Here is a 23,299-nt window from a genome sequence, read left to right as displayed (position 1 = left end):
TTGCTGCTAAAGGAATCAGACTGGCTTGAGCAAATAGGATGACAAGCTACTACGATCCATATGAAGACATAGCAAATGACCAATGCCAAGAGCAGCGGCAGCATTGACCATGAGGAAGATGGCACATTCTTCTCCACAGGCCCTTTACGAAGCACGTGTGAGCAGCTAGGACATCTTTAGCCTCCCAGGAACTGGGAAGTGCCCACAGAGAGCAACTCATCCTGAAATTCCACTACAGTGAGTGAGTAGAGCCCGTGTGATGGGGTGGGGGGGGCAAAAGTTTATATTTTCAAGCGGCTTCCTTGGAGATTGTGTAAGACAGACTGGTCTGGGACCCGTGCACTAGGTGCTTATTTACTAAAGTCACTAACAGCTCAAAAAGTCCATGACTTCGGCATAAAATGTTGTCCATAGATAGAAGCTCGTTGCCAGAGCAAAGGTCCAAACTAGGAATTCGCCAATATATTAGTGCCATCATTGAAAATGGAACCCTTCATTTGCAAAATAGTATGTACCTAATAAGCTATGTAATGGCATTAGACGTAGAGGGAGTTGGCCAGTTTAGCCGCCCAGCCTGTGTGTCCCCCTCCTCATGGCTCACTTTTTAGGGCTTCCTCTTTCCTCCAGATGGCTGCGGCCTCAGAGCACAAGCTAAGCTGCTACAGTGAGAATTTGTTTAAACAAGGTAGAAGTTTATTTCGACTTTATATCACTTATTTCTTATATAAAAGAAGTTATATAACATAGAAGGTATTTCTTTTTTTTTAATATTTTTAATTTATTTTTGATACAGACAGAGACAGAGCATGAGAGGGGGAGGGGCAAAGAGAGAAGGAGACACAGAACCGGAAGCAGGCTCCAGGCTCTGAGCTAGCTGTCAGCACAGAACTTGTCGTGGGGCTCGAACCCACGAATGTGAGAGCTGACCCGAGCCAAAGTCGGAGGCTCAACCCACTGAGCCACCCAGGCGCCCCGAAGGTATTTCTTATATAACATATATAACAGATAAGTTATTTCTCACTTCTACATTCAAAATGGTGGCGCAGGCCTGAGTAGCAGCTCAATAGTGTTGAGCACATAGGCTCTTTCCGGTTTCCTAGGGTTTTTGGGGGTGTTTTTGCTTTGCCATCCCTAGGGTATGGCCTTTGTCCACAGGAGACCTGCTTCTGGTTCATCCGTGTGGTCGTTAGAAAGCCTCCGTCGCTCCTCCCGTGGGGTTCTCCGCACAGCTCTTCAGACCGTGGGAGCTGCTTTGCCTCCTAGGAGAGATCCGAGAGAGCAAGAGCAGGCACCCAGGACGGAATCACAAGCTTTGACAACCGAATCGCAGAAGTGGCATCTTGTTATTTCTGCCACTTCCTATTTGTTAGAAGTGAGTCACTAAACCGAGCCTGCGCTTCAGAGAAGCGGACACAGGCATGAACACCAGCGGGCAGAGATCACGGGCCGTGGGGGAGTCTGCCGGCCTCCGTACGACCGTCATCCCCACATCTAAGTGAACCACTGCCAGAAAAAACCAAGGAGTAAAGCTCACCTCAAAGGAGGATTTTCCTTTTTTCCTTTTTCATGAAATTGCCTAAAAATATTTAAGTGACTATTTTGCTTTCAAAATATCAGACGGCAATTGTCAGGCAGAGGCCACTATTGCCAATTTTTTTTCGGTACTGTAATTGACGTTGCTCTGCTGCAACGGTGGTTTTATCTGACATTCCCAAGGATACTTTAAACGATGATAAAAAAGATAGTTATATCAATTTTTTGAATTTTATTATTATTATTAACAATAATAACAACCAGATGAGCAAAAAGAGGCAATGTGTCCTTTTCCCCCACTTGTCTTCTCTTAGTACCCTATTATGATTTTCTTAGCCGCCATTGTAGTTTTCAAAAAGCGAGTTCAATTACTGGAGTACTACCCGTTAAATTAGAAATGATGGGTTTGCCAAAGAAATCAGCTATTATTTCGAAATAAAAAGCATAGGCAAAGATGCTGCTAACCCTCAATGAATTTTTAGAAGCCTCAAACCTTTTCAAAGCCATTGTGAACAACAGAACAAAGTTGATGCTTTTGAAATCGAACAAATTGTTCAAGGCACGAAAGTGACAACAGCCGTAAATAGCTAGGTTTTCTCAATTATCTAATAAAAGAACTCCTGTGCAAACAAAGCGATGTTTAAGCATCTAAGTGCCAATTGTTCTAGGGTTGCAGTTCTTGTTGCTTTCTGTAGCTTTCACCTGAACAGGAAAGACCACATCCCCTCTACACTCTCCCTGAAAGCCTGCCCCTTGGGGTGGCCAAGAGGTCACGCGGGGCCAATAGAATTTTTAAAAATTTTATTTCAGTATGTAAAAGGAAAGGAAGGGGGACATGTATTGGCAAGATCCCCAGATTTCCTTCCACCACATACATTATCTCATTTAATCTAAGCTTAAATGTCACTTTCTCAAAGAAAACTCCCCTGATCACCCTCTCTGACGGATCTCCAAAGCCCCTTCCCCACTGTTCTCTGCCACAGACTCTATTTGCTTCCTTCATAGCACTTATGTGGATTTTAATTAAGAATGTCTTTATTTCTTACCAAACTGTATGCTTCGTGATGGTGGGGTCTCCACTCCCATCATGAGGCATGCAGCATCGAAGCGAAGTGCCATCTCCTGGGCCCAGGTAGCTTGGGTTCCACTTCTAGATATGTCAGCCGCCAGCTGTGTGACCTGGGCACGTTTCTAAACCTCTCTGGGCCTTACTCTTGCCATCTGTAAGATGGGAATAAAAGTAGAACCCTCCACCCTTTGCTATGAGGCTTAGGCGAGCTAATGTATGTTAGCACCTTGAAGACCACATGCCAAACAGCAAAAACTGTTTTAATAGTAGTGGTCAGTGAATGCCTAGCTTGGGGAATCAGTAAATTCAAGTGTATGGGATAAATTCAACTCTCCAAATAGTTCTGCATAGTTTCTAAGCCTACAGATAAGGAGAGTAACTCAAACCTCAGAAGCCAGCCACGATCACACGCTAGTAGATAGTCCTGGGACATGTCCGTGTAACCCCAGGCAATCTGGATTTCCCAGCCCAAATTGTCTAGTTTTATGTTACTCTTCATGTGTGCTTCCGTTTCGTTGTTCCCAGCTTTTAGGGAAGATTTCCAGCCTTAGAGGAACTGTATTACGGGGTAGCAAAGGAAAAATCACGGATGCTTGAGCCTTCGTGAAAACCAGGAAAGCGGCGCCCCCTGCTGGAGGCCCGCCATGGGCTTCCAAGGTGAGGGTTCTTGGAGGCAAAAGTTGGGGTTACAGCATCCAGGCACGTCTCCTCAGTTTAAAGCTCTTCTCCCTCCGTGGTTACTTGGAGAAGTGGCCCTTATTGGTTAAGGACTCAGCAGTTTCCTTTCAATATTTTTGCCGGTTTGGGGGCACCTGAGTGGCTCAATCGGTTAAGCATCTGGCTTCGGCTCAGGTCATGATCTCATAGTTCATGGATTCGAGCCCTGCGTAGGGCTCTATGCTGACAGATACAGATTCTGTGTCTCCCTCTCTCTCTGACCCTCCCCTGCTCACGCTCTCTCTCTCTCTGTCTCTCAAAAATAAACAAAAAACATTAAAAAATTAAAAAAAAATTTTTGCCAGTTTTCACAAGAGTGCTGCTAGTCGGCACTAATATCCTCATTTTACAGAAGAGCTGTTGTGGAGAGGTGGAGTAACTGCCCCGTCTCCCACCCCCACCCCCACCCCCTCACAAATGTGGAACTGGACTGTGAAGCAAACTGATGGCCCATTTGATTCCAAGTTATTTAATATCTCTGAGTTTAGCGACGTAATCTGGAAAAGAGAAGTAATAATAACTACCTCGTTGGTTGTTGTGTGATTTAAAGTGTGTACATGGGAAGGGCCTAGCACAGAACCGTAACGGGGGTGGGGGTGGGGGTTGGTATCTCGACAGTGTACGCACTGATTCTTAAAGGTGAGCTGTGTGCCCAGATCGACAAGGAAACGGCAAGCAAGCGGCCATTTTTCAGAAGGTATGGCCTGCCAAGGCGTGGAACAGGAGGCTTGTTAGAGTAACACAGCTGAAAGGAGGCAGCAAAGACTGGAAAAAAAGTTTTAAGTGGAAAAGAGACATAGGCAGATTTACATTAAAAATATTATCCTGGAGGGTGCCTGGGTGGCTCAGTCGGTTGAGCCTCTGATTTCGAGTCAGATCATGATCTCACAGTCTGTGGGTTCGAGTCCCGTGTCAGGCTCTGAACTGTCAGCACAGAGCCTGGAGCCTGCTTCAGATTCTGTATCTGCCTCTCTCTCTGTCCCTCTCCTGCTTGTTCTCTGTCTCTGTCTCTCAAAATAAAATAAGGACTTAAATATACATATATGTGTGTGTGTGTGTGTGTGTGTGTGTGTGTGTGTGTGTATCCTGGAGCATTGAGTTTCAAGGGTTGCCTCAGAGGAGATGATTACAAAGACCAGGCACAACATATGGTAAACACCTGAATTGCCGCTGGGCTTACAAACCCAGAGAAGGGACATGCTAAAAAATTGGGGGCGACGAACCTGGTTAGGATTTGACTGTGCTTTGAGGGAGACTAAAGGGAGAGAAGGCTAGGATCCCGTGTGCCTAGCATGGGTGACCGAGCAGATGCACCAGCCATTAACAGGAAGAATTTTATCAATGCACGTAAAGCCCATTGAGGGAAGACTTAGACCGCTAAATCCTGTACGACCAAACTCCAGAACTGGGACCGCATAACATATGTCTTCTTGCGTTTGTAACAAAATAACCTGACTCTGTGCTTTTCCAGACCGGGATTGCTGTACCTGGTCCTTGGGCACAGTGCCTGACCCTCAGCATCCCATATGGGAGCTACATTCTCAAATACATGCTGTTTCTTCATTTGAGCACCAGATGAGCAAGCGGCTTGTGTTAGAACAAGTGAGAACGATGTGTATGTTTTAATACTAGAATAAAATTCAGCGTCAAGAAGTACTCACGCCACGAGAGATAGCAGGACGTGAAGCACCGTCTCACTCCCACTCAGGACACACCTTCCTTGGGCCCCAAGCAGGCAAACCTGTCTAGTCCATTCCGGTTGTTCTGCCTCTCTTCTATCTCTCCCTTCTTTGATATGATGGGTGAATATAATTGGATTCACATAAGTTAAACATATGAGTCCTCTATAGAGGTTCAATTGGTCTTTAATGGACAAACTGGTCAATGAATAAGTAAATCCTCTAAGCTTCAGGTTCTTCCCCAAATTTGCGCTGGTTGGCAGGTAATGTTATGTGTAAACTGAGAAAGTGGAGTCCTACATGTCAATGGGCCTCAGAGTTTCTTGTCTGCCTGCTCCTTGGAGGAATTTTGAGAGTGCAGAATCCTAACCACTATACCACCAGGAAAACTTCCTTGAGCAATTTGGAAAAACTAAGTGCCCTTTTGCTTATTTTTAAGTAATTATAAAAAAATTTTCATCATCATTTAAATAGTGCAAAATATGTTTCCAGCCTCGTGTGAATAATTAATATTTTAAATAAAGCTATAAGACCACTCTTTTAAATATATCCAATGGAATTTAGTACTATATAATCCTGATACTCACCCATTTCTAAAATATACATGAGCAAGCTCTATTTTAACACTGAAAATTTTTCTATTGTTTTCTCCTTCAATGCTTATTTCCATCCACAGCTTTATAGAATATTATGTTAATGTAATATATTTTACCCTTAACAGTATTTTTATTCTTCTATCATAAGAATAGTGAAAAAAGAATGTCAACTGAAATGAAACTTAATTATTTTCTGTGACTATGTAGTTCTAAGTGTTGGAATGCTATCAAATTAAATATTACCATTGATTACAATTAATCGAGGCATAAAATGCATTGAATACGTTGATTGAAGTATTATTAAGCGTAAGTTCCCATCCACTTCCCATTGCCGCTATAACAAATTACTACAACTTTACCAGCTTAAAACAACACATTAGTTATCTCACTGCTCTGTGGTTCAAAACTTTGGGTATTGTGTGTCTCCTCTGGCTCCGCTGCTCAAAGTCTCACAGAGTAGAAACTAAGGAGTCAGCAAGGTTGCATTCCTTTCTGGAAGCCCTAGGGGAGATCCATTTCCGGCTCTTTCAGATTATTGGAAGAATTCAGGTCTATCCAGCTGTAGGGTTGAGGTCTTATTTCCTTTCTAGCTATCAGCTAACAACCACCACTAGCTTCTAGAGGCTTCTCTCTGGTCCCTGCAGGTAGCTACCTGGCTCAGAAATAGTAGCTGTGCAATATATCCCTCTCCCTCCCTACATCTCATCTACTTCCTCTTCTGTCACATCTCTCTAATACTTCTACCTTCCTCTTCTTTTAAGGGTTCATGTGATTACATTGGGTCCACCAGATAATTCAGGTCTGTGATTAGTAAATTTAATTCTACAAAGTCCCTTTAGAGAGTACCTAGGTTAGTGCCTGATTAACTAACCAGGGGTCAGGAATCTTGGGGGCACATTTTAAGAATACTGTCTACCACAGTAACTTCTCATTAGAAAAATATCTAGGGAGATGCATGCGGCTGTTTTACTTTTTCAATTAGTCTGTGTTTTTATTGTTCAATATCACTCACCAGTAGGATGAGATACATTTGACAAAAATTATATTTCTATTTTTCATTTTCAAATATGCAGGTGCTAAGAAACTTTGTCCTTATAAATAAGTAAATGGGAATGGCAGGAATTTTGTCTAAGCAATGTAATAAATTCTTTAAACTCCTAAATTATTTTCCAAAAATATCATAAAGTGACATTTGAAGTATTTTTTTAATGATCTATCAACCAAAAAGCCACTAAGGATCTCCTTCAATTCCACAAAAAAACAGAGAATTGACAACCATCTGTCTTGCAATAGTATTCTTTACTCAATCATCCTTATTCTCAATTTCTGGGACTTATACCAAAATGTATTTACAAGACTTACTGAATGACTTGGCCATGCCTATTACTCTTTCATTTATAAATAAAATGGAAATAATTTTTGGCACAAGTAAGTTTGAGAAGAAAGAAGTGTTTTACTCCCCAGCTGTGTCTTACCATGTAAACAACATTTTTTAAACATAAGTACCAAGTTCTAGAAGTTGGAATGGTCTCTCCAAATAACCAAAAATCTACCTAGACATAGCAAAGAGCAAAGCTTCTTTTATTATACAATAAATCCCAAGAAAAGATTCAGAAGTGGTTTAATCATTAAAAAAAAAAACTAAATTAACCTACAATGAGAAGTATTTTTCTTCTCATATTGGCAACAATACCAATGATAGACTTTTTCAACACACCTCAAACCTAAAAAAGGAATATCTCATTCAATGAGCTAATAATCTACTTCACAGGCAATGTAAGCCCAGTGGAGATTCACTGACTGAACAGAGTCAGACCGGTAGGAATTGGATGGGATCAATGTGATACAAGCCAACCTTCTCACTGCATCCTGAGAGGTCACACAAGTTAGAACCAAAGCCAGAATTCTTCCCTTAGCCCACGTTCCAACTTACCTGTCATGTCTCAAAAATATCCTTGGACCAGCTATCAATTTATTACCTACCTCATCTGCAAAATCACCCTTCATTGCCTGCTTAGCAAAACTTGATAGGGATCTTTTAAGTAGTTTTTCTCTGCCAAGTGGCATGTAGGCTTTGCCAGTAGATGGCACTGGAGGGTGATTACAGGAAAAGGGGTTTTCTTTCCTGGTTTAGATGTGTTTTCTCAGATGCTCCCACACCCAGCTCCTGTGGTGCCTGCGGCATCTTCAGAGCAAACTCACACAGGACTCACAGCTTTTCCTGTGGCCAGTGCCTGCAGTACCCAGCAGCCAGCAGCTCCCTGTGGCCCTCTCTCTCCAGAAGGTTCTGTAGCCAACTGCCTACAATGACGTACTTCTCTATCAAAAAATTCCCCTGGTATACAGAATAGATTTCTAGCAAGATCCGGAGGGTGGGTTTCCAGCAACTTCTACTAGAAGAACACCATAGTGTGCTTTCTGCCAATCACTGAACCATAGCCATGGCATCTCCAGTAAGGACTAAATATCCACCTGGGGGTCAGGAAGAAGGCTCTTCCTTGGGCTTCCAACCTCAGCCCTAGGAGCACTGGATGCTCCTTTCACCTGCGTTTTCTGTATTCTTTGAAGTACTAGCCAATGCTTTGTAACTCCAATTCCCTGTTATAATTACATGTGTAATTAATTCTTTACATTACACTTGTCCTGTTGAACTTCCTGTGAGGTTTCCCTCTCCTGATTGGACCCTGATATAACCCTAAAATCAGACACCTGCAGCAGAACTTCCCTGCACTCAGCTAAGATAGGCATGTCTCTTTAAGATTCACAGAGAGGAAAGTTTTTAAGATATGTTATACTTTTCTCTTTTCAACAGATCACATTGTCTGAGACAAATTAATATTATTTTTAGCAAATTCCCTTATTATACAGGATGAAAAATCCCAATCCATTTAACCTTTCTTCACAAGCTCTCATTCAATTCATTCAGCACTTTTCATTGGTCTTCTGGGATCTTCTAGATGTGAAGAGGGATTCTGTAATCTCAGACAGACTTCCAGACAGGCTGCTGTGCACTTCTGTTATAATAGTTACATGTTCACAAATTATAAGAAGTGAGAAACATGCTGATGCAAAGGTAAAATTATTTTAACGAGTAGAAAAGGCACTCTTTTCTTGCATCTTTATTAAAAATGGAAGCGTGGAAAGCAAAGGAGAAAAGAAAATGTTGCGCAATGTAATCAAAAATAGAAAATAAGCTGGCAATGCTTAAGTAATAATAGACAACATGGAAGTGAAAATAAGAGACCTATGGAGCCTCTCCATCTAAATTCAGATTTTAATGCTTTTTTAAAAAGACTTCTTGCTGCCCTTGGAATTATCTGAAGGACCTTAAAATATAAGAACCATCATTTGAATTAATCCAACATTTGCTATTGTCTTCTGAAACAAGCCCAGAAATATTTTTCAGTACTTCAAGGTCATATTCCATGGCAAGGGCAATAGAATTCTGCAGCCAATATAAGTCGATTCAGCAGCTGTAAAAACAGGAAGCCATCTGCAGCTCTACATTTACTATGCAAATGAGAGCAAGCAAAGTTCTACCATTAAAAGCAAGATCTTAAATTCTGTCCTTCTCTCTAGCTTTCTTTTCTCCTCTGATAAGATCTGATTCATTCATTCCTTTATCAAATAGTTATTGAGTGGCTGGGGGTACAGACAAAAACTTGAATAATAGGAGAAATTGGACTCTTTCTTGTTCCTTCAGTTTACTGACTCCCTTTTGGATTCACTTGCCTCCCTGAAAGACCAAGATTGGCCAGTCATTTACTCCCTCAGGTCCCACTTTCAGGCTACTAAGCACTATATCAGTGTTTCTGCTGGTCTCCAGCCCCAAACCCATTGCTATGCCAACAGTTGACACCAAATGCCCTCATACGGTTCTGTGGAAACATGAGGCCCTACGATATTCAGCTCTTCAATTTTCTTTCTTTTCTCTTCAGCATTTATTCTGACTCTTCTCCTCATTCTCTGAACTCCTCCTTCATATCAATGATGCCTATAAGAGAGAATTTCCCTAGCATCTTTTTTTTAATGTTTATTTCTTTTTGAGAGGGAAAGACAGAGCATGAGTTGCAGAAGGGCAGAGAGAGGGAGACACAGAATCCGAAGCAGGCTCCAGGCTCTGAACTCTCAGCACAAGCCGGATGTGGGACTCAAACTCACGAACTGTGAGCTCATGATCTGAGCTGAAGTGGGACACTTAACCAACTGAGCCATCCAGGTGGTCCCTAACATCTTTTAAATCAATGTTGTGCATCCATCTCTAAGCTCTCCCCCCAATGCAGTCCTAATCAGCTCTCAATGGAACAAAGGCAGTATATGGTTGGGTATCATCCTGTATCATCAGTGTCCTTAGTTCCAAGTAACAGAATCTCCATCAGCTCACAGAATCTCCAGAAGGGCCAGAGATCCAGACTGAGCTGTACACCCAGGAACAACACCCAACATACCACCGGGCTGTTCTAGTAAAAGCACCAGTGCCACCGTCACCTGGTGCCTGGCAGGATGGAGGCTGAGGGCCGGGGACTCCAGCGTCACTACTTCCAAAGAGCCAGCCATGTCTGTCTCATTACCTGTTACAAGGCTGGTTTCCCTACACTTAGCCAACAGTTCAACATTGCTCAGATCCAAATCCGTGTGTCTCCCAATCACCTCGGAATAGTGGTACCAAGTTCACATGGCTGTACTCTAGCTTCAGGGAGCCTAAGAAGGTGGACTGGAATTGAAATTTTGAGATGTAAAGTTTACAATGTGGGTAAGTACCAAAACTTAGGAGGGCATTCAACAGTTTGAGCTGCCACAGAAGCAAAGGACCACGAAGCATTACTTTTTAATATATTTTATTCCTTTTTTAAAAAAGAATAACCTCTTGGGTTCCCTATTACCTGAAGATTAAGTATATGCTGCAAATATAGCATGTAAATGCCTCGAGTGCCTTCATCTTCCTCCCCTCTATTCATTCATGCTATTGCTTCTATTTCTAGAAAACTAAAGCTCTAGAAGACTTTTTTGGAAAACACACAACACTCGTGGTACCTGACTTTCTGTCCTTCCATGTGCTTTTCCCTCTATCTAGAGTGCTCCCTCCATTTTCTGCCCCCAAATCCCTGCTCAGAGCACATACTACATGCCAATCCATGGGCTGTGCACTGGAAAAATAAAAACCACGAATGGACTTCCCATCTCAAGGGATTTAGCATGTGTTACACACCAAATGTTTGTGTCTCTCAAAATTCAAATGTTAGACCCTAATCCCCAACGTGATGGTATTTGGAGGCAGGGACTTTCAGAGGTGGTTAGGTCATGAATGTAGAGCCCTCACAAATGGGATTAGTGCCCTCCTAAAAGAGTCTCCAGAGAGCCCCCTTGCCCCCTTTGCCATGTGAGGGCATCGAGAGAACATGGTCATCTCTGAAAGAGATCACAGACACCAAATCATCAGGTGCCTTGATACCGAACGGCTAGCCTCCAGAGCCTCCAGAAGTTAGTGTCTACCGCTTAGAAGCCACCCCGCCCCATCTGTGGTTTTTTTGTCAGAGGAACCTGCATAGACTAAGACACACGGTGAGAGAGAGATGTAAACAAACAGAGTGGAAACGTAGAGTAGCGCCGCTGGGTGTTCTGGGAGTTTTCTGCCGAGAGAAGCATGTTGCCCCGGGAAGTCGTGAATCACTTCTCTTTGGGTGGTGGGGATAAAGGTTGTCAGGAAACACGTGGCAAGATAACATGTTCAAATATTAATATGTGGGATGCTTTGCACCCTGATATTTCTCTCCCACCCTTTTCCCATTCAAGAAATACCTTACAAGCTTTATGGCTCTGTTATGCAAATGCCTAAGCTTCAAGGATTGAGATCACAAACCTGTGATCCACGGCGTGTAGAAAGCCTACATAGTTTGCTTGGTTCAATGTTTTTATAAATTTAAAATTAATTGCCAACATAAACAAATGTGGCGATTTCATATAAGACTTTAAATTTCCAATTTCTAGTCACCTGCATGGTTCAGTTGGTTAAGCATCCAACCCCCAGTTTTGACTCAGGTCATGATCTCGCAGTTTGTGAGCTCAGGTCCTGTGTAGGGAAGTGCAGGGCCTGCTTAGAATTCTCTCTCTCCCTCCCTCGCCCCTCCCCCACTCACGTGCACAAATTCTCTCTTTCTCAAATAAACATTTCAAAAAATGATTTAAAAAAATAAACTTCGAGTTTCTCTTGAAAATCTGGAACTTGTGCAAACTTAAACTCATATATTTTGTGGCATCGATGAGCTGGTAGTGGTTGCACCCTTAAATGTTTTTAATGTTTATTTTTGAAAGAGAGCGAGCACGAGCAGGGGAGGGGCAGAGAGAAAAGGAGAACAGAATCCAGGCTCTGAACTGTCAGCACAGAGGCCGACTTGGGGCTCGAACTCATGAACTGCGAGACCATGACCTGAGCTGAACTTGGATGTTTAGCTGGCTGAGCCAGCCAGGCGCCCTGTCGTTGCCCCTGTTAAATGGACCAAATCCCCACGACTCCTTATTATCTCTTACATACACCTGCTTCACTTTTAGATTACCAACCTTATCCTGAAAGCATTTGGGTTTTCAACACATGCCCTAAAAGAGCTGAGACAATCTGGGGGGGGGGGGGAGATAAATGGGAAAATAAGTTCTAGAATGTAGATAAATATGGGCAACACTAAGACTTCCCACCCTATCCACACCCTGTCCTAGGAAGAAGGATCACCTGACTCAGGGTAGAAAAGCAGAGCAGTCGACAGATCTGAGAGGGCCAGAATGCAGCCCACCTTCATGGTTATACTGCTGAAGAGGTGCCAAGAAGCTCTCCAAAGAGGACTTGCTGGTGGTGAGTCTGGACTCAGGAAGCACTGAGAACCTGACCAAAACCTCCATGCCCCAAGTACGCCCTGGAAGTGTCAGAGAGCTGCTGGAAATGCCAGGGCTATACGGAAAGGGACACAGGTGTTGTCAACAACCTGTAGTATTTAGATTATATCCCAAAATGGTGACTCAACTTTAGACAAGGAAGAAACTCCAAGAAGGACTGAGATTAGGTTTCACAAAAGCATAATTTAAAAAAGGCGTACACATAGAAATTGGCTTGAGGTGTGGGAAAAATTTAAGTGGCAATCCTTGCACAGCTGAGTTTGTGAACAGTTATAGAAACATCACAGAAGATCTACAGATAACTAAGTATTAACCTTGAGGCCAGGAAAGTAAGCAGCTCTGGGAACAGAGCGTGGAAGCCTGAGCTTCATATATTCAGGGCAGAGCAATCAGTTCATTTGGGCTATAGTGGAGAGGTCAAGATGGAGCCTCACAAGAGAAAATATCGGACAGGCTGCCAAGAGCCTGACCATGGAAGAAATGGACATCTCTGGAACACCCAAGGGGTAATGCGGACAAAATAATCTAAGACTTGGGAGGGAAATCTGTGTTGTCAATACATATGTGAGCATCATCAACCTATAAATGGTCATCAAAACGATAGGGGTGTAAGGAATCATTTAGGGGACATGTCAGGTGACAGAAAGTGGGAGAGAACCTCGAGGAAAACCTACACTTACGTGACAGCCAGAGAATGAGGACCCTGTAAAGGAGATTACAAAGGAACTTCTACAGAAGAAGGAGGAAATATGAGAAGGCATCATCATGGAAAAGAAGGGAAAAGAGATTTTCAGGAAGTGACCAAAAAGCACAAGTACAAAAGAAAGATCAAATAAGAGTAAAATGTGTGTGTGTGTGTGTGTGTGTGTGTGTGTGTGTGTGTGTGCTGCGTTTGGTAACATGAATGTATGCATTTTCATGGCAAGGTCAATTTCAGCGGACAGTAAGCTAGACAGCATATTGTGAGCTGCGGAGGAAGGCTGGGCAGCGAGGAGGCTGACGCTCTGTGTGCAGATAATATTAAGGAAATTTAGCTATTGAGGGAGGAAAGAAACAGAGCTGCAGCTGGAAGGAACTTGGGGATCAAAAAGTGTCACTTTTAAGATGGGCTGAACTAAGTATGCTGAAAGGAGTCAAGGAGAGAAAAACTTGGAGATGAAAAAAGAGGACTTTTTTCTTTGACTTCATTAAATAAACATTTCTGTAACACTTATTATGTGCCAACCTTCTTGCAATCACTTAACCAATATTACCTTATGTAGCCTTCCTAAAAACAAAGTGCCATAAGTACTATTATTGTCCTAATTTTCAGTCAGGTAAACTGAGACACAGGAAGGTAAGAGGTTTGTCTGAGAATACAAGTACTAAGCGTCAGTGCTGGGATCCAGTTCCAGGCGATGTCTCCAGAGCTCATGCTCTCCCACTGCTTCCTGTTATTTCTTGAGAAGAGACGCCCTCACTTCTGGGGACGCAAGTGAGGGATAAACATTGGTCAGAAGAAGCTCCCCTGCCCCGTGTAACAAGAGGTAATGAAGGAGTGAGGAAAACGCAGGTTATGATCGATGAAATTTTCATCTAATGACTTCTTTTTTTTTTTTTAAGTAGAAGATAATGCTGTTTCCTGAGAGGAAAGTGAAGGCAGGAGCCTGTACCTCTGGGCAGAAAAGAACATGGTGGGGTCTTGTGAACAAAAGGAGCCAGCTGGCTGGAGAAACAGCCAGGGTTGGCTGGCGGGCTGGCCGTGTTGAGAAAGCAGCAGGGATGATACCCAGGAAGATACATGGCGGTTGCAATCAAAGTCAGCTACATTGTCTGCAGAGCCAAGTGCAAAATGAGAGCGAGAAGCCCTTTGTTCAAAACGCTTAGAAAACAACCACTAAAGATACGAACGATAACTTATTTCCTTTCTTCCACAGTCCCCTCCTGGGGACTTTTATTTATCACTGGGCAAAGGAATACTCCACGGAAGAGTACAGAATCTCGCGGGGCCCAGGGACCCCACCCCATGACTTGAGGCATGTGCCTGTGTGACCACCAACAACCTCTCCCGAGCCTCCAGACCAACACCCTTTCCCCCAGTCCCATCCTGACCATTGACTGATGACCTCCAAGAGATTCAACCTCCACCCAGAACATTCCTGGTACCTAAATGGAGACTGGGGGGAGGCGCACATCCACCTAATCGCTTGCCAAATATGTTGTGGCACTGCTAGACTAGGACAAAGACACAGGACACAGCCAGGATGGAACACTTACCAAACCTCTGGGGACGGACGACCGGAGGGGAGGGCAGGCAGGGCCGGGGTGCCTGAGGTGGGGGTGCGCAGCCCAGAGCCTCTCCAAGAGGCAGGAAGGCTGAGAAGGCAACACAGCTACACCCAGGTTCCAAGTCCCAGACACAACAAGGTGCAGGGGCGTGGGTTTAGCATGGTGCCATTATTTTCTTTCTTCGCACGGATAATGGGGGTGGAGGGAGAGGGGACAAATATGCTTGCCAACACACGGAGTGTTTCTGGAAGAATGAGATCTTCCTAATATAGCTGCCTCTGGTGGGTGGGACTAGGAAACCAGAGATACAGAATGAGAGGAAAAGTTAGTTGTTATTTATCCCCCCTTACATTGTTAAAACTCCTTTAATTAGGAAATAAAGGGGCACCTGGGTGGCTCAGTCGGTTAAGCATTTGACTCCTGGTTTCCATTCAGGTGATGATCTCAGTTTGTGACATCAAGCCCTGCGTGAGACCCTGCGCTGACATGGAGGAGCCTGCTTGGGGCTCTCTCTCTCTCTCCTCTCTCTCTCTGTCCCTCCCTCTCTCATGTGTGCACACGCTGTCTCAAAATAAATAAATAAACATTTTTAAACTATAAATAAATAAATATAAAACTAGTGGGGCACCTGGGTGGCTCAGTCAGTTGAGCGTTGGACTCTTGATCAAAGATCAAGCCCCACTGAGTGTGGAGCCTGTTGGGGATTTTCCCTCTCTCTCTCTTTCTCTTTCTCTCTCGCTGCTCCTCCCCTCAGCTTGCACTCTCTCTCTCAAAAAATATTTTTTATTAAAAAAATAAACTAGCCACTGAAAGAGGAAAAAGCGTGAGTGAATAGGAGGTGAGAAAATAGAACAAACACTCTCTGTAGATTTGTTCTGTTGGAAAGAGGGTGCTTATGGTGACTCTGTAGGACAGATGCCCGCATTTCTAACCAACAGTGAAGCCTCCGAAGCAACGGATGCTGAACCGGCGGGTAAATGGTAGGGCAGTAAATGGGAATCACCAAGGGGGGGAGGGGGTGGCATCAGGAGTACAGTGAAGAATTTAGCCTTGAAAAAAAGACCTAAGCCTTCTGAAACTGGAGGAAGAGACATGCGCACAAATGTAGGGAGATGTGGGAGAAATCAAGGCCTAACTGCATCCTGTGTTCTCAGGGGTATCTTCTGAGAGACTAGTGGGAGGGGGAGAGTTACCTGTGTACAAACAGCCGACTCCTGATTTCGGCTCAGATCATGATCTTCAAACCTGTGAGTTTGAGCCCCGCCTCAGGCTCTGCTCACAGCGTGGAGTCCACTGTGAGTCCTCGGTGCCCTCTCTCTGTCCCTCTGCTCACATGCGTTCTTCCTCTCTCTCTCTCTCAAAAATAAATAAATGGGGAAAAAAAGATTTGGAAGAAACACATCAAATAGTTAACACTGGCGAACTTGAAGGGTATTTTAATTGCTTCTTTGTACTATGTTTTCTAAATTCTCTTAAAAAATCTATTTTTTACATTTTTAAATAGTATTGTCCTGACTGCAGGTGAAGACATGTGTCAGACATGTGAAAGTGGTGGCACAAGTCTCACTCAGACCCTCACTTCCCGTCCAACTTGCAACTCATCCTAGGAGAACAAGGGGCTGGTCCTAGAAGACACCGGACCAGTGAGGATGCACCCGTGGTCTTTACCCTGCTCCGGAGTCCACGTCTGCCCCAGGCCGTCTTTGAATTCTCAGCAGAGGATCATCAAGAGAAAAGCCACTAGAGGTATTTGTTTGGTTGGGACCTCAGGTTGAACAATGCCTCTGGCTACATATCAAAGTAGCCTCTCAGGAGAAGGGCTGTTGGCTTCTGTGCTCAGACCAAAACCCTCTGCTGCCTCCTGGGCTCCAGGGATGTGCGGCCCCCTGGCCCCAGCCTCCTTCCTCCAGGCTGGCCTCCTCAGAAGAAATCCCAGGCTCCAAAAACAAATAACTGAAAACTTAACAACACATTTTTCAATAATAAGATACACACAGGTAAGCCCAAACCCAACATAGTTTCCTGAGCCACTTGAAAAAGTAGAGATTATTAAAGTGGAGAAAGGGTGGAAAATAAGCCTATAAATCTCTTCTGGAAACTCAGATGGTAGCTAATCTGATCTTGCTAATCTGTGTCTCAAGCATCAATTTGCGAAGTTACTTTCCTACTGAACAGTGATCCCTTCGAATTTACTCCACTGTATTGTAACCATAAGATCACCTTTTATTCTCAGACAATTTTGATAAACCTTAATCCTTTATTAATTCTGACAGTGAAGAAAACCCCTTTAATGAGGTAACCTTCTGGAACATTCCCAAAAGCAATTGCAGTTTACAATATACTAATAATAAAAGGAGTTGTTGAGGAGGAAATTTCTGATCTAAAATTCTTGGAGATTCTGTCCAATTTTCAGATCTCTTTGAAACATTAGAAAAGAATTGAAAAGTGAAAGATTTCTCGAGGGTCATGTCATCTCATGCTTTCTTTGTGGAATCTTAAAACAGTTATGGAAAAATTTGGATTTTAGTCTCCCTCTCTGAAATTGGCAGTGGGAAATTAGTAGTTATGCAATTTAAACAAAAAAATAGCTTTAAAACATAGAGGTCCTTCCAAAACTGATTGAATTTGAAGAAAAATGTGTATCTTTTTTATTACCTCTGAACTCCACGAAACTGAACCAATTGAATGCCTATATTGAACCACGAATAGCAGTCTATTTAAACTATATGAAATAGTGCTGATTTTCATGACTCTTAACTAAAAATTCATTTCCCTCACTCTTAAGCCTAAATCACATTCAATTCTATTACTCTCTGGGATGATTGTGACTTGAAGACTTTTGTAATCTAACTTTTACTGATGACCTATGTGCTCTAAAAAGCTGAGCCGCCTTTTCCCTAAGAGAAATGGCAGTGAGGTTAATCCAGCTTATTTGAACGAGGCTGCCAGCTCCCAGCCCCCACCCAACTTGGCTTAATACAAACCACTGGCATAAGTGTTATTCTTAGAATCTTTGAACTGAGTGAGGCTTTAGACATCCATCTAGTACAATGTTCAATGTTCATCTGCTTCCTGAATTTCCCACTCTCGAAAATGAATAGTTCTTTTTCCAAATATACCACAGGGAACAAAAAATAACCTCAGAGAACCAGAAGTATGTGATTGGATGTATATGAAAAGCAAGTATTTTCTATATCCAGCATGTTAATGGAAGGAAACCACATAGTTTTTGTCCAATTTTAAAGGTTTTGTTCACAGTTGATTATTAAATTTTAAATACCACATTCTGACCCAAATCAAATCAATCACTCTTTCCTACATTAAGTACTGTTTGCCCCCAATTGTTTCAAGTAGTGCCATGGAGTCCAGCATAAAAAATATATACAAACTTATGTGATTTTACTCTGATATTTCTCCCAAAAAGTAGTTTAAAAAAAAAAGAATATCACTCTCCCTTCTTAGAGGAAAAATGGTGGATTTCAAATAATGTTTATGTTATAGTAATTTTCCTCTTTTAATCTTTTCGATGACAAATATTAGAGAATCTCTAAATGCTCAAGACAAAATCTCAATAGATCATTTTCCAAAATAGTCAGCAGTTTGGGCTCAGTCGGTCTCTGTCCTCCCCAGAACGGTGCCCACTTGCCCTCCAGACAGCACACTCATGGAGTTGTTCCTGCCCCTCGCCGGACCCCCACCACACAGACTTCTACTAGTCCCACTTCATCTCCTCAGCTTCTTAACACTGAAGTTCCTCAGGACCCTCCTGCCTTGCTTCTCTTCTCCATTTGTGCCTCCAGGGATCCCATCCAAGCTCATGGCTTTGAATGACATCTATTCACTGAGGATTCCAGGTTCATATCTGTAGCCCAGAACTCGGACTCATGTATCTACCTACCAACTTGATATTGCCATTTGAATATCTGACAGATATCTCGAATATGACATATACAGTACTGACCTTAAAACCTCCTCTTCTGAAATCATCCCCATCTCTATTATCGGCAATTCCATTCTTCCGGATAAAAAAAAAAAAAAAAAGACCTTGGAATTGTCTCCAACTCCTCTTTTTCTAACACTCCACACCCATTCTATCTGCAATGTCTGTTCTCCTTCTCAATAGACAAAGAATTCAACCGTGCCTCACTCCATCCAACACTCCCCTCTTGGGCCAAGCCACCAAGCCTTCCACCTGGACTATTGCTGTATCTTCCAAACTAGCCTCTCTGCTTCTACCTATTTTCAGCACTGCAAGCCAAATGCTCCTTTCAATCCTATCTAGTCTTGCTAATCTAGGTCTCAGGTATCAACCTGTAAAGTTCCTATCCTACTCTAAGACAGAATACTTCACACTTACTTAAGTCAGATAATTCAGTCAGTGACTTCCCAGCTCATTCAGAGTAAGCTATACCTTACAATGGTCCAGAAGGCCTCATATGACCTGCCTGTACATGTGTGTACACACATGCCCATATAAATGCCCAAATTCACACTCACACACTCATACACACACCCCATTACTTCTCTGATCTTATCTCCTACTGCTCTCCTTTTGTATTTAACTCTCACCTCATTGGCCGCTTGACTGAGTCTCAAACGTTCAAGACTTGCTCCTATTACACTAACTGTTGCTTCTGCTCTACCCCCAAATTGACAAGATGCACTCCCTCACTTCCTCTGCTCAAAATATGCTTTCTTTTTTTCCTCCTCATCACGTGTCAGCTTGAAATATATTTTATAAGTTACATATTCAGTTTATTTATGTTCTTTCTTACCCACTAGAATACAAGCTCCATGAGGGCAGGGACTATCTGCTTCGCTTACGAGCGTTACGTGTAGTTCCGAAGCCAGTACTTAGCAGCGCTCAATAAATGATTGTTGAAGTGAATTCAAACACGTGCTTAAACAGCTGACAGGATATTACACAACTTTTCATGCAGTTTTGTTTTCTTAAAAGTAGATACTTTTAAAGATAAAATCCTTGATTTTTGTCATTTACACATATTCTAAAGACTCTCCTTCCAGCTACACACTAAAGAAAAAGATGAAGACTAGAGTTATAAATGGTAAATACATTTTTAACTTGTTTTGATTAAATTTTATATGTCTATAGAAGTCACTGAATTGATTCTTTACTGTCCTTGGACAGAATTTCACATATCAGTTACAAGTCTTTTCCGGCTTTAAAGCGTTTATTTCCCACTGCACAAAAAGATATGGAAATATAGGACCCCTTGCTCTAAAACTATAATTTCATAAGAGACAGTCAGAAAGATCAAAACTGTTAACATGTATGTCATTTGCTTACAAATTATGTTACAGAAATCTGTCTGCCGATCAATCCAATGGAATTATTGTCATTTTATTGAATGTATATTGAATATTTGATCTTAAAAACTCATAAATTATGCTGTGCTATTATCTAAAAATCGATTATAAAATGTTTGCTTATTACATTTACTGCCTGCTATAACAGAGCCAAGGACGACAGATTTCACTATCGGTCTCCCACACATACTCATGCATGTATACACAGGCATAAACACAAATAGATTGAGAACTCTTGCCACAAAAGGAAAATCTTTAACTGTGTTTTTGAAGAGATTGAAGACCAGAAAATAATTTACCCATTCAAATTCAGAAAGGTAATTAGGTACTTCAGAAAGGCAATTGACTTTCAGTCTAGTGTTCAATCCATAACTAGAAAAAGCATTATTCTTTCAATAAGAATATAAAGAATGGATAATGTCAGTTATCTCAAAGAGAATTCAACACTGCTATGATTGTTTGCCATCTACCCACAGCTCACAAACACAGTAGACACAAAATTGTAAAACAATAAAAATCCAGGTGGCTTCAGGAAGAAGAGAATTTTTGGAGAATTCAATAGTGGAATCCCAAGGAATTGATGTTTTCTTCAGGGTTGAAGAGAATTTTTCAGGTGGTGTTCAATCTAGAAGTTGGTCTCTTGTACGCCTAAAAAAGAAGAAATTTACATAGCCTAGACTTCTCCAGCACAAGGCATAGAGAGTAATGATCCTCAGAAAAAACACTGGTTTCACTACTACAAGTGGGCATCACTGAGAAAGAACACCGTATTGGAGATGAGCTAACCCAAAAAACAGGGTAGCTAAGTCACTCATAGAAATCAAGGATCTGACGCAGTGTCGAGCTTTAGTGATAATTTCAGGAACACAATAGCCACAGACACAGCAAGGTGAGTTCTGATATTCCAAGTACACGCTCTAGGTTCTTACTTTTTGCATTAGTTGTACCCTCTGGGTTCATGCAGTGAGTGTGCTGTCCAAGTAAAGTATTGTTTTCCTTCCTGGTAGAGAACATTCTAGGTTATATCTCTGAATAATACTCAGAAAGTCAGATCTGTGACATTTTCTAAGAAGGCATGCCCCATAAATCCATGTATACCATGTTTGTTTGCCAGAGCGTTCTGAATCAGAGGCATCTTGCTAAAATACTCCATGGATAAGGACTCGTCTCCTATTAAACACCGTTAATCAGGTTAGTGATTAGCTTTCTTACTGGGATAAAACACCCCATCACGTGTCTCCTCTCTTTCTTGGGCTTTGACAAAGTCTCTCGTTGAACTGATCTAGGTCTTCGGAGCTCTTTTTACAACCAGGTCTTGATTTTTGGACTTCTGTATTTGTTCTGAATTGTCCAATTTTAGCAAGAATCCTGCTAAGTCACTTTAACCAGAAACACACCCTCCCCTTTCCATCTTCCATATGTGATTACTCTGGCTGGCTTTCAGCAAGAATCCTGGAAGGTCAGTTTAAGAAGAATCTCTCCTTACTTCTGATGTTTCCTCTTAGCAATTTTCTATCCACTGACCTTGGCTATAAATTTTCTATCATGCTTGGCTATAAATTTTCACTTTTCCTTGTATTTAGAGCTGAGCTTGATCTCTCTCCTCTTCTGCAAAACCCCAATGGTAGGAGTCTCCACAAATAAAATCTTCCTTACTGTCTTTAACAACTATCATGAATTTTTTTTCTTTAACAGCACACACCCCCATCTCCCCATAAAGGAAGAGAACTAGATTACAGGCCACTTTTTTTCCTTCAGGCTGATCTGTGCAGTGGCAGATTAGAAATAACAATGACTCTTACTATGGAAATACAGTTAATAATCACCCAGTATTTAGAGTTGTCACCTTAAACAAATCTAGACAAAGTGTCTGGCAATTCTTCGCAATTAGTACAAAAGTTTTGATAGAAAAGAGGAACTTCCCAGAGCCAATTACTGCACATTTGAAATACCATCACAGATCAGTAAACAACCCCCCAAAAGACAACGAAACACGTGGTGTTTATAGGACCAACACGACGCTAATGCCCTTAGCCTAGCCACTACATACGATTTGTAATTTGTTGTGTACAAAACAATGCTGAAATATTTATTAAATTGTATCAATTATTTGGGTTCTATTTTTCTCAAGAACTCTTCTCGTTGTTGTTAATATGGTTCAAATTTAATGGCTCCCTTCTGGAATTGTTAAGCTGAACGAGATGATTCACCGAAACATTCACAGCATCGAGATCATGGTACCCAAAGTTGGTTTTAAAAAAATTACACTCTGCTACTGCTGGAGTGCGATGTGCACTATATGCTCTCATTATTTTTTATAAAGTTCTCCCAGGTACCATAAGGAGCAAATTAAACACATAAGGACTTTGCCCTCAAGGAAATTGCGGTTTAAAAGGGTCAACAAATTGAAAAATCAGCAGAATGACTGTTCCTCCTCTGACCCTGTTGAACTGACAGATGTCATTAAAGCAAATGATTCCACTACAGAAGGACATGCCATCCATGAATAATGGAGACCTAAGTCCTGCCTCTGCCATCAGCTCTCTGTTGGACCCAAGCACAGCATTTTCATCTTTTGGATCTCAGTTTTATCAGCCATGAAATAAATGAAATTCGGATTAGATGCTGAGGCTCCTTCAAAGTCAAAATTCATGGAGGAATACATACAATAAATGGATGATGAGAATTAGCCTTCCTGATATTGGTACTATGGAACCTGTCATTAAGTCCCAAGAACTGAGTGCAGCACAATGTGTATTTCATTTGGAAAATTCCATGAAATATGACATGCAGAAATGATCTGAAGTGTCTTGGCCCGCATGCCTCTGTAAAAATTATATGATTGTGGCCCATATTTTGGTCCCCAGTTATTTGAATCCCATGAGTACTAGCCTTAGCTTTGTATTCAAAAGTGTATTTAGGTAAAATGTCCCAAGGAGCTTTATGCCTTTAGTTAAGTCACATACAAAAATGGCCTATTTGTAGGAAAAGGAAATATCATTTCAAACTCTTTTTGCTTAAACATGCTTATTGATTTATTTTAAAAAATATTTTTAACATTTATTTATTCTTTAGAGATAGAGCACAAGCAGGAGGAGGAGGTGAAGAGGGAGACACAGAATCTGAAGCAGGCTCCAGGCTCTGAGCTGGCAGCACAGAGCCCAATGCGGGGCTCGAACTCATGAACCATGAGATCATGACCTGAGCTGAAGTCTGATGCTTAA

At 42.0% G+C, this 23,299-nt stretch overlaps 1 long non-coding RNA gene across 1 annotated transcript; it reads left to right on the top strand.

Annotated features, from left to right (window-relative positions):
• The first annotated feature begins 206 nt into the window (after positions 1-206).
• On the top strand, positions 207-21,266 carry LOC115279505. Its single transcript, XR_003903474.1, has 3 exons — positions 207-241; positions 16,355-16,493; positions 21,190-21,266. It is a non-coding gene; the product is annotated as an uncharacterized LOC115279505 (long non-coding RNA).
• The last annotated feature ends 2,033 nt before the right edge of the window (positions 21,267-23,299 follow it).

Source organism: Suricata suricatta, chromosome 15 (assembly GCF_006229205.1).
Source record: "Suricata suricatta isolate VVHF042 chromosome 15, meerkat_22Aug2017_6uvM2_HiC, whole genome shotgun sequence".
Lineage (NCBI taxonomy): Eukaryota > Metazoa > Chordata > Mammalia > Carnivora > Herpestidae > Suricata > Suricata suricatta.
Note: the sequence above shows the minus strand (reverse complement) of the source record. Positions and strands in the feature narration are given on the sequence as shown.